A 12,464-nucleotide genomic window follows, 5' to 3' on the forward strand; every position below is an offset into this window, starting at 1 on the left:
AATCAGTCGTTTCTCAGTGTCATGTTGTTCATAAATACATGTACGAGTACATGCAAATGACGATCTTTAGCGGTGGGATGAGCCAGTTTAGCTATACCCCCAAATTTACGTGTCTATTCCAAGATGAAAACAGGAGTCATTCAATGTAAATTACTTTTGATAAGTCGTGAACCTGCTGCACAACAGTGCTACAATTTTCTGCGCAGCAGATTCATATATTGTGTCTATCCACTGTACCAATCAAAAAATATGGTTGCTTGTCACTAAAGACGTGTTTTTGACAATAACCATTCCGATCCTTACGCTGCTGTATAGAAAACTCGAAGAGACTCACTATGTTATCGTGCATCACTATTCACGGCAGCTATAAGCAGTACGGTTTCTCTTTCAGTATTTCTGTAATACAGCCCCCCCCCCCCCCCAGAGAAATTTGCACTATTTGAACTTAAATGACTCGAAAAATAACAAAACCATGATTTTTTAAGTTACACAGATGATTACGTTATTACTGATGATGTTTTACTGTTGATGATATTGAAAATGTTCTGTATCGACAGCGTCTGCAACGCTGCGGAACAGATAGACACACATTTGTTACGGCTGCTATTGAAATGGATACACAGGCAGTCACGATTGCCTCTCTCATGGCATCCAGCGTGCATGCCTTCCACCGAAAGAAATGTAACGGCGTTAAATCGGGTGATCTTGGTGGAAACTCAACACTTCCTTGTCGATCTATCCTCCCCCAAACAATGTTTCATCCAGGAATTGCCGCACGTGTCACGGTGCATATGGCCTTGTTGGGGTCGGAGGGGGGGGGGGGGGGGGTGGCGGAAGATCTTCACGTCGATACAGGTATCGTTCTTGCAACGTGGTAAGGTACTTTGCACCCGTTACTGTTCGTTCATAAAAGAATGCCTCTAAAAGCCATACCACACCAGACTGATAACCCACGAAGATTAATGGATCGTTCTTCTTACACGGGGATTATCTCTTACCCGATACACGGCAGTTGTGGCAAAATTTCGATATGCTTGCCCGGATCGTCGTCATTCATCGCGTGAAACAACCTCGGAATTTAGCTGTTTCTACTTTGCATGCTGTAAAATGCGGTGATCACTTGATCTGCTTATGCCTGATTCACGCGCAGCTTGCCGTGTGGACCTGTTTGAGGATCTCGTGAAAGCTTATACCACGGCGTCCATTCCTCTTTTGACCGCTGCTGATTTCTTCCTGTCGCACCGTCCCTCCTTCAGATGACTCAAACTTTCTTCCCTCGTAATGTCGTTACTGTTACACGTGACAGTGGCGCAGTATCAAACTCTGCCCCCCATCGTTTCTGTACTTCTTTCATGTTCTCACATTTCCAACAACAATTTAAAATCCACTTTCTTTGCTCCAATGACAAGTTTCCAGCCATCTTGTTATTTACGTGTAGTTACTGGCAATAGAAAATAAAGGAAAATAAGTGAATGGCTACATACACTATTCATGAGAGCACCATATAAACACAATTGGATCAAGTTATCATTAACAGCCCCTCAGTCCTAAATGTCCAAACAGTGTAAATCCTTTTGTGGGGCACCCAATATGTTTCCAGAACTTGGCAATGGAGTGTTCAATTCTCTGTTTGCTTTTCCAATCGACTTCAGTTGGCTGTGTTGGTAACTCGCCTTCACCTACTCAACTACTTATTCCTTCACTGTTGGACGACTATCATCTACCCTTAACAGAGGCGTTCTCTAGCTGTAAACTGCACATATCATGGGCGAACCCAGCAGGAGGCAGATGCCCCTATCCCCCCTACAAAGAAGTGATGTTCACTAACCGAACTTCAGTCCTGCACTCCCACACAGACAGATGTATATTTAGTATCAGTTTGATCAAAGGCGGAACATGTAATGGACATTTCACACAGAACCATTTGTTATGAAATCTCAAAATTATTTAAGCATTCACTGTTAAATTAATAAGAGCCTTATCTCCCTCTTTACAAAAACACACACACACACACACATACACACACACACACACACACACACACACACACACAGTGATGGCCAATGTTCAGGGATATGACAGGAATGACAATGTGAAACAAAAAAGTCAAGTGAGCATGGGGTCTAAAACACATTCCTTAAGAGCTATTAGTAATTATTGATCTTTGATACTGTGAAATAAATCTCTTCTACTGCAAGCTCTTTGCTTTCTATATTTTGGGAAGTGGCAGTATGGACCAAAACAAGAAAAAATTGTCCAGTAAACATGTGCTCTAAAATGCATACGTTAAGAGCTATGAGCACTTTTCATCTTTGCTATTTTGAAACATAATTCTTCTAATGATATATATGTGTGTGTGTGTGTGTGTGTGTGTGTGTGTGTTACCACTCCATGCATCTTTGAGAAACTGCGTTCTGAAGTAGCACTACTATCACGGACTAGACTGATGCGAATGAAGAACCCAATATGCTTTCTCAGCAAGTTTCGCCATTATTTATGAGCTGCTGCACTCTCTTGTACTGATGACACTTTTTGAGTTTCTCAGAATGACTGTAAAAATGTGCAGTATTATGTTAAAAATATAGCAAGAGTCCATTCGTGCTGCTGCTTCAGTAATTTGTTTATAGACACAATCTATCACGTGAAAGCCTACTTACAAATTTCCAAGAACCACTTTAAGTGAGGGATCTAAGAATTCTCTAGACCCCTTCCATTTCGTTCCGCAAATACCAGATTACACAAATTACAGCACGCACGAAGGCATTTAAGCAGGCAGCAAATGGTTCGAGAAAAACGTGATACTACAGTAAGTACCCTCTGCCATGCACTTCATGATGGTTTACAAAATACTGACGTAGATGCAGAATCTTGTAACCATGTGTCTGAAACAAAATGCACCATGATCGGACTGTCAGTTTCACTGACCGCAACCCGTTTCTCACTTCCTGCCAAAGGTTTTCTCGTCTTCCTAAGATAATAGTCTGAGTGAGGGACTGGAAGGTAAGAATGGAGGAGGGGAGGGGGGGGGATGTGTTGCTCCACCGGAATGTCAAAGAGTTTTCATTGCAACATATTTTAGCTGCCTTATTTGTCGGTTTGTTTCCCTCTATTCAAACTTGACAGAAATATGATGGAATGGTAAAAATACATTAGATCTAATAGCAAACAGATAGACCTAATTACACAGAAAATGATATCAGTAACCAGGAGGCAGCCATAGCAAGAATAATTGCCGAAAAAACGACAACTGAAACAAACAGAAGGATTTACATGTCCAGCAAATTGCATAGACAGTACTTCAATAAGGAGCTCAGAAACATTTAGCACTGGAGATGACCATGAAGAACATCGGCTCGGGATTAAAAGAATAGTTGACCATGCACTTGATAGATATGTATCTAGTAGAACAGTTTATGATGGGAGAGACCCTCCACAGTAGCCGACCGTTGTGGCTGAGCAGTTCTAGGCGCTTCAGTCCGAAACTGCGCTACTGCTATGGTCGCAGGTTCGAATTCTGCCTCGGGCACGGATGTGTGTGATGTCGTTAGGTTAGTTAGGTTTAAGTAGTTCTAAGACTAGGGGCTGATGGCCTCAGATGTTAAGTCCCTTAGTGGTTAGAGCCATTTGAACCATTTTTAACCTCCACAGTATACAGCCAATGTAAATAAATGCCTAAAGGAAAAGAGACTATTATATAACAGGTGTAAAACAAAGCATAGGACTATAGAGGGTGGTGATAACAGTCTGGAAGGCTTGTAAGGGGTGTTGCAGGTTAGGTTCTGCTGAGAAATATGCGCCATTTCTGAGGTAATTAGTATTGAAGTTAAGAGACCAATAAAAAAACTGCACGTCAGACAGAACTAAGGATTGAACACGAGCTAAAGGTTGAACAGTCTCGTGAGCTATCATCTACGCTGTGAGAACAATTGACACTAATTGTGTCCGGTGGGCCACTTGAATTCAACCAAGCAATGGTCCGATTGGCTAGCTCCAATGCTAATTAACTCTGAAACGTTGCAAACTTATAAAATTATTTTCTGAACAATTACTTCTCAACACATGTACCCAGGAGCACTCTTAAAAGCTTCTCAGACTGTTTCTGATCACCCTGTATCTGGCGAAAAGCTGAATGATACTGTTGACCGTCAAGAGGGCAATGCTTGAAGCCTTCAACAAATATTGTAGCAGAATTTTAACGAAGTATATCTCATAAACCCATACAAATTCTAGTCATAAGTTAAGACTGTCAGTGGGAAGGGACAGGGACAGAAATTTATGAAAGAAAAGCAAGAGAAGAAACACTAAACCTAGTTTTCAAATGCTCCTTTGCTACTGAAAATCTAGGCTTATTGTCCCAATTTATTTTCGCGTCACTGCAAAAATAAGTGACATACATATTAGTGTCAGTTGTGTTCAGAAACAACTGAAATCGCTAAAACTGAAGATATCTCCAGGGCCCAGTGGAATCCCTATCAGAATCTACACTGAATTAGCTGTTGAGTTAGTCCCTCTTTTAAACACAGTCCACTGAAGATTCCTCAAACAGAAAACTGTATCCAGAGGTTGTAAGAAAGCAGAGATCATTTCTGTCTGTAAGAAGGGTAGGAGAAGTGATCCATAAGATTACCGTCCAATAGTCTTGACAGTCATTTGTTGTAGAATCTTAGAATATATTCTGAGGTCAAACGTAATGAGGTACACTGAACCAAACGACCTCTATGCTAACTGGCATGGATTCCAAAAACACTGATCATGTGAAACGCAACTTGCACTTTTCTCACATGAGATCCTGAAAGCCATGGATGAAGGCAGTTAGTTCGATGTAATATTTCTCAATTTACAAAAAGTATTTGACTCTGTACTTCACCTACGTTTATTGTCAAAAATACCATTGAAAAGAGCATCGTGCAAAATGTGGTACTAGACTGGTGATTTCTTGGTAGAGAAAATGCAGAACGTTACGTTGGATGGAGAGTCACTGACTAAATGTAGATTATTGTCTTGAAACAGAGATGGAACAAGAACCCTTTGAGAATGCTTGTGAAACTTTTTAATTTCGACCATGGAGAACAACAAGCTGTCAGTGTTGTAATTAAAGACCTTTCAGAGAATATCAACAATAACCTCAGAGTTTCTGCAAAAGATGCTGTTATCTATAATTCTAATGAGGTACTGACTGAAAAAAGCGGCACAAACATCTAGTCAGATCTTGATAAGAATTCAACATGGTTCACAGATTGGCAACTTGCTTCAAATGGTTGGAAATGTAAAACTGTGCACTTCACAAAACAAAAGAAATGTAGTATCCTATTACTACAGTATCAACGAGAGACAATTGGTATTGAGTTACATTTGGTAGGGGTACGAAATGCCATAATCACACAGCCTCAGTTGTAAGTAAAACAGGTGTTAGACTTCAGTTCAGTGCTAAAATATTAGGGAAACACAATCAGTCCACAAAGAAAATTTCTTGCAAATCACTTGAAGGACCCATTTCTCACATATATGTTGGAGCCGTACAAAATAGGACTAACATGGGATATTGAACATATACAGAGGAAGGGAAGCACGAGTGCTCACACGTTTTTTTTCCGTGGGAGAGTTTCTCAGAGATGGTGAATAAACTGAACTGGCAGATGATGAATCTCGAAATACACTACGACACCCTACATCTCTCTCCCACAGGGATTGTGCAGGCACGATTAGATTAATTACAGCTTGTACAGATATATCTGTAAATCCCTCCTGCACTTCATACATGAATGGAATGGGAAGCAGCTCTAGTAACGGGTACAATGGGAAGTACCCTCCGCCATACACTTCTCTGTAGTTTGCAAGTAAAATTATTTGCTGTCATTCATCTGCTGAGTCATTTGCTGAACTGTAGAAGGAATTGGCACAGATGATTAGTATCTCAACATACCGAGCTCTCATCATCTACATTGCATTTGAGACTTTCTACTAGTCCTGTGCCATATGCTAAAAGTTCAGCTGGTACACACGAGTCTGAGGCATGGAGAAAAGGGATCTGGCAGCCTCGATGGTCAGTATACGCAATTACACATTTGTGGCCCTTGGGTAAAATAATGTTACAAAGCTTAAATTAAGACTTCAAGGTGTGTGCTGTTTGTTGTACTCCATGCTTGATATTAAAAAGCTCCACATGCATTTTCAAGGGATACTTGTTCCAAGACATTAACATACTCTTCTCATCAACACTCCAGATACACCTAATTGTCTTGTGAACAAGAGGTGCACATTTATAAATTAAGATGTTCCCTTCTAAGAGTTTTTCATGGCAGAACATACAGCAGCCCATAAAAATTCACCTGCTGTCAGCTTTGCACAAGTATTAGTATCATGAAATGAATTGTAGTCTCACAAGTATTTAAAATTCATTTTTGTTAAGAACTTTTCCATGTGAAAAATAAAGTAAATGAAGCTACACATTTAAAAATACACCTAAAGAAGGAATGAATGAAGATACGGAATGTAACATCTCCTTATTATAAATTGCGCACAATCTCACAAAGAATAAGACAATTTGCACTGGACCACTCAAAGTGGCCATTCCAGCATCTGTCTGACATGATTTAGCCAAATAATTGATAATTGAGTGGGAAGTTTATGCTCAGTCCTCAAATTCACAAGCTTGGTGTTTAAATTACTGCACCTTCTTATTCAGTGAAGCTACATCAGGAAAAGGTTAACTCGTTTCTAACACCAAATATCGTTCGACACAGTTTGTCACAAAATGGTCTATATTTTGAACATAAGACATTCACTTACAGGAAACAGAGTACATGAAAAAACAAAATAAAAGAATTTAAGAAGTTGAAAAAACTCTGCATAAGCAGGTAAGTTAATTTTCATGACTTGCTTTAAAAGAAACATTAAACTAACTTACCTAACAATAATTTCAATAAAATAGTTTAATATTTCCTTGTGGAAATTTTACTGATGTTAAGATTCCATTATTCTTTTAAATAAGGAAATTGATTGGTAGCATTGATGAGATCTTCTTGGGACATGATCCTGGTGACACCACCATTGTGAAGCAGCATTTCAGTGTGTTTCCCTACTGTCATCTTCAGGCAAAGTGTCACATACCTGTGGGGTGTGACCCATATAACTGCACAATTGTAGCCCCCTTTCCTGAGCAAGTATTAGCTGCACCAACCACATGCTTCCAGAAGAGTGTGCCACCAACATCTGGTTTTGGTTGTGCAGGAGGATGCACAGGGTGTATACATGGATAAGGAAAAAAAAATCCTGGATATTTTCCGCATCTCCCGGTTAAAAATACATTTTCTCCGGAGTGAAAATACACTTTTTCCGTGTTAAGTGACAGTATACTTTCTCTTGGAACTGTAAAACTTATCCTTTGATGGACATGGTTTTATACAGCAGCGTAGAATTTCCCGGTACTTAGAAAATGAAACTCAGGGGAAAGAAAACACGTTGTGGAAAGATCTTTGATTTGCAGTAACATGTATGCTGCATATTTTCGTATTACGAAAGTGTAAGTTCGAATTCCACCACCAGGAAAACTTAATGGTTTAAATTAATATAAATAGTGTTGTTATAAGAAAAGCAAAAGTTTTCGCATATAATATTTGTCTCGAAGATTAATAATCTATAAGAGAAGCTAAGTTTTCACATATAATGTTGATCTGTTTAGCGCAGGTTACACTTTAAGATACATCACACAAATACGACAGTAAAATTTTTAATACCGACGTAAATGTCTGATCTTTTGGGCTCGAAATTCTTCTAAATGGCTCGTCATCGAAGAGCTGATTTTTAAGAGAGAAAACGCTCTGTGATTTAAGAAATTCATTGTACATTCTTGCACACAGTTTATCTTGCGTAAAAGACAAATTTATTATGAAAATAACGCTTGCCGAACAACAATTCGTAATATTTTCCCGTGACCTGTTAGAAATATATTCATTTGAGCAGTTGCCAGAGAGCGCCAGATAAGAGGCGTCACCGCTCTTGTGCAGCTACGGTGACGTAGGAAGCCCGTATGTTCGTACTTGTAAAACATTGAAAGATCTTACATTACGTCATAAAAGAAACAAGACATCAGAGGATACTCCAAAAGCGTCGGAATTTCGGGAACAATACTAAAATGCATAGTTAGCCTTAAGTGCACATTCGTATGTCCAGATTCCCAATGACGTAGGCCTCGACCTGATATGGAGCTTTCCAGTGTGGTTTTCGGGACGTAAATTTTCTTGGAGTACCAGTACTGTATTATCTCATGTTTGGTTCTTTATTATGGCATAATGCCATACGTGCTAGAAGATGAAAACGTGCACTTGATCTGCAAGGCGATTAGTGCTTGACTGTGGGAAAGGTGGAAATAAAACCAAATCTAAAACTAGTAACATAATTTAGCCTTCCTTAATTACGTGAATGTATTTTAATTCACTTGATAGCTCCCAGCCTCAGAAATCTGTCTTGCTATCATTTGACGTGAAAGCAGTAAACTTAGAGGAAACAGAAAAATCACTAAATGTAAACACGGGTCACGTGGACACCATCCCCACCCCACCACTATAACTCAGACTGCTCAGCGCATCAGAAGGAAAAAGGGCTATTCAAAAATAAGTTCATTTTGTAGCGCACATCTTTGTGAAGAGTCTGGTACATAAAACATATATTTTCGAGGAAATGTAAGACACGTTATTTTGCCTTAAGTGTGCAGTGCAATGCCACTCCTCTTCAAACAACATTCTCATACCGCACGTCACTGTATTTCGCTCTGTGGAACTCAAAGGTGTATATTTTCTAATGGATGTCATCAAACTATTACAGGACAGTGGAAATTAAAATTTCCTGTAGTGTCTCTCCTGCTCCCAGTAGACCGATTTGACACCCTGCCCCTCTTTTCTTTTTTTAAAAAAAACCTCGCAATTAGTACTGGGTAGGGTTATTTGTAATCAGGAGAGCAAGAACTCTTCAGAAAATCTGGGCTCTTTATTGCCTATTAGCTAATAACTTGCTCTTCTGTGTGACATAAAATTAAATATAGATACCTAAAACCGGTAAAGACAAGAGACAGGATGACAGTGCACATTTCTTCAATCCTTAGGTCCCAGAGATTTTTCTCTCTAATCTTGCTGCAGTTTTACATGGCGTGCTTTCCTTTCTGCGAAAGAACTACTACCTTATCAAAGTTCGTCAAACGTTTTGCTACATGAAAAATCGTCGTCTAATACTGAAAAAGATGTTAATACAAATAGTACGCAAGACTGATGCGGTTTCTCTATCTGATTACATCTATTTCGTCACTGTGTGCTGGATAAAACAAAATTGACCTTCTAATATTGCAGCAATTGTAACACACACCAAATAAGCGAGACTGTTTTGGCAATATTTATCATTTTTATAGTACGACAATATAATTCACGAAGGACCAATACGAAATACCTATTTGGCCTACTACAAGCAAAAGGCTTTACTTCAGAAAATAGTTTCACATTTCATTCATATGCTCCAGTTTCTTACACGCGAGACCGAAAAGTAGTAAGACGAAATTTTTGTATAAATTTGGAATCGTCATATTCTTCCATAATTTGTGTGATGTCCCCGTTTCTTCTTCTTCCTTGTTCTAACAAAGTCTTGTCATCACTAATTCTGTAAGTATTTCTACCACTGTCAAAACTCATTCTCCAGTTAACTTTATGAACCCTGCCACAATCACCGGTTTAGTTATCCAGCGATTATTCTCCAGTTAGGCGTTATTACGTGTTCGTACAATGCGTTTTCCGCGCTACTCTCAGAATGGAACTTAAGTGGCTGCGAGCCGGGGACTACAACTGGCCGTGTCTAGTGTAGCGATCTGGCCAAATATTTTCTGTCAAAATTTCACTTTCTTGGATAAACTCAGAAGATAATAAGTAATCTTTCTTGCCTGTTATTCCTGTTAGTCATTTATTTCCACTCTGGTAGTCTGAATCTATGGATTTCGCTAGTAATTATAACAACGCTGAACTTTTGTAAACCGAATCAACCACATAAACAAAAAGCATTTGGCATTCACCAGTTCGGTTTTATTCCGCTCAGCTCTTATAGCCCAGTCCCGTGTTGTCTGCAGGAAAGTTTATTTCTAGACGTGACGAGGATTCCCCTGGCAGAGACCTCACGTACACTATGCACGCATCCAAAAATCAACTTCTAATTTATTTAGGAATAGCTTAGATTGTGTCTAAAAACCAGCAGGGGTGTGTTTCAAAATCATATGAATAATCGATAGACCGACGAGCGCTGGATGCTAGGTGCTTAGTGAAACAAGGTTTTTTTTCCTCAAGAATATGAATTTGCCCCCGAAATTGCCGCCCGGATCAAATACCCCCCCCCCCCCCCCCCCCCCAGATCTGGGCCTGCTGCGTACGCATGAATCTGGCAGCTTGGGCGCGCCAGTAAAACTTTTCCGGGTACCATGTTGCTGGTTGCTGCTTACACAACCAACAGCCACATTTCTGTAGCCAGAAGCGGGAGAAGATACTAATAATACGCGACTCAAATGTGCGCGTGCATGAGCCCGCTCGTAACTGATTAAATGAGTCTAATGTAAACAGTTGTAACGTCACGCTCATCGGATGCAATTTTTTGTTATGAAGCATTGCATAGTCTTCCGAAAGCCTTTGACATTTTGCTGTTGGCAGACGCTTGTACGAGCACTGTATTATTTTATATGGCGCATTTCCTTTGCAATGTTAAGTTTTATTTTTGTATTTTTCTCTCGTTAGTCAAAATAACAAAAAAAATAACTGAAAACTAAAACATCGAAAAATCCCTGGAATTCTAAAAAAAAATCCCGGTTTTCTCCCGCATGAAAAAATTCACGGGTTTTCCCCGGATCTCCCGGGTCGTATTCACTCTGATGCAGGCATTTGTGTCCTGTAGTTGCCAGTCGTCTTTCCACCACCCGCGTCACTCTCAGGAAGGAGCATACCTGATGTACTTGCATTAAGGCCACACCCCATAACACACTTGAAAACTGCTAACCTAGTTTACATGACTTTCACTGCCTCTTGGAACATAGTCACAGAACCCATTAACATCACACAGAAACTTGTCTATACAAAATCATACATGTCCTTTGCTGGTTGTGCTCTGTACTCTAATTTGTCTGACAGAAGTAACACTTCTCTGGGTCAGAAAATTTCTAATTTATGTTAATTTTTTATTGATATGCAATTAGAAAATTATAGATACTGCTGAAACTCTAAATCTACATCTACATACATACTCCGCAATCCACCATACGGTGCATGGCGGAGGGTACCTCGTACCACAACTAGCAACTCTCCCTGTTCCACTCCCAAACAGAACGAGGGAAAAATGACTGCCTATATGCCTCTGAACGAACCCTAATCTCTCTTATCTGTGTGGTCTTTCCGCGAAATATAAGTTGGCGGCAGTAAAACTGTATTGCAGTGAACCTCAAATGCTGGTTCTCTATATTTCCTCAGTAGCGATTTATGAAAAGGACGCCTCCTTTCCTCCAGAGACTCCCACCCAAGTTCCTGAAGCATTTCCATAACACTCGCGTGATGATCAAACCTACCAGTAACAAATCTAGCAGCCCGCCTCTGAATTGCTTCTATGTCCTTCCTCAATCTGACCTGATAGGGATCCCAAAAGCTCGAACAGTACTCAAGAATAGGTCGTATTAGTGTTTTATAAGTGGTCTCCTTTACAGATGAACTACATCTTCCCAAAATTCTACCAATGAACCGAAGATGACTATCCGCCTTCCACACAACTGCCATTACATGCTTGTCCCACTTCATATCGCTCTACAATATTACGCCCAAATATTTAATCACCGTGACTGTGTCAAGCGCTACACTACTAATAGAGTATTCAAACATTACGGGATTCTCTTTCCTATTCATCTGCATTAATTTACATATATCTATATTTAGATCTAGCTGTCATTCTTTACACCAATCACAAATCTCGTCCAAGTCATCTTGTATCCTCCTACAGTCACTCAACGATGACACCTTCCCGGACACCACAGCATCATCAGCAAACAGCCGCATATTGCTATCCATCTTATCCAAAAGACCATTTATGTAGATAGAAAACAACAGCGGACCTACCACACTTCCCTGGGGCACTCTAGATGATGCCCTCACCTCTGATGAACACTCTCCATCGAGGACAACATACTGGGTTGTATTACTTAAGAAGTCTTCGAGCCACTCACATACTTGGGAACCAATCCCGTATGCTCGTACCTTAGTTAGGAGTCTGCAGTGGGGCACCGAGTCAAATGCTTTCCGGAAGTCAAGGAATATGGCATCAGTCTGATACCCTTCATCCATGGTTTGCAAGATATCATGTGAAAAAAAGGCGAGTTGCGTTTCGCAGGAGCAATGCTTTCTAAAGCCATGCTGATGCAGGGACAACAACTTCTCTGTCTCAAAGAAATTCATTATATT

Source organism: Schistocerca gregaria, chromosome 5, assembly GCF_023897955.1.
Source record: "Schistocerca gregaria isolate iqSchGreg1 chromosome 5, iqSchGreg1.2, whole genome shotgun sequence".
Lineage (NCBI taxonomy): Eukaryota > Metazoa > Arthropoda > Insecta > Orthoptera > Acrididae > Schistocerca > Schistocerca gregaria.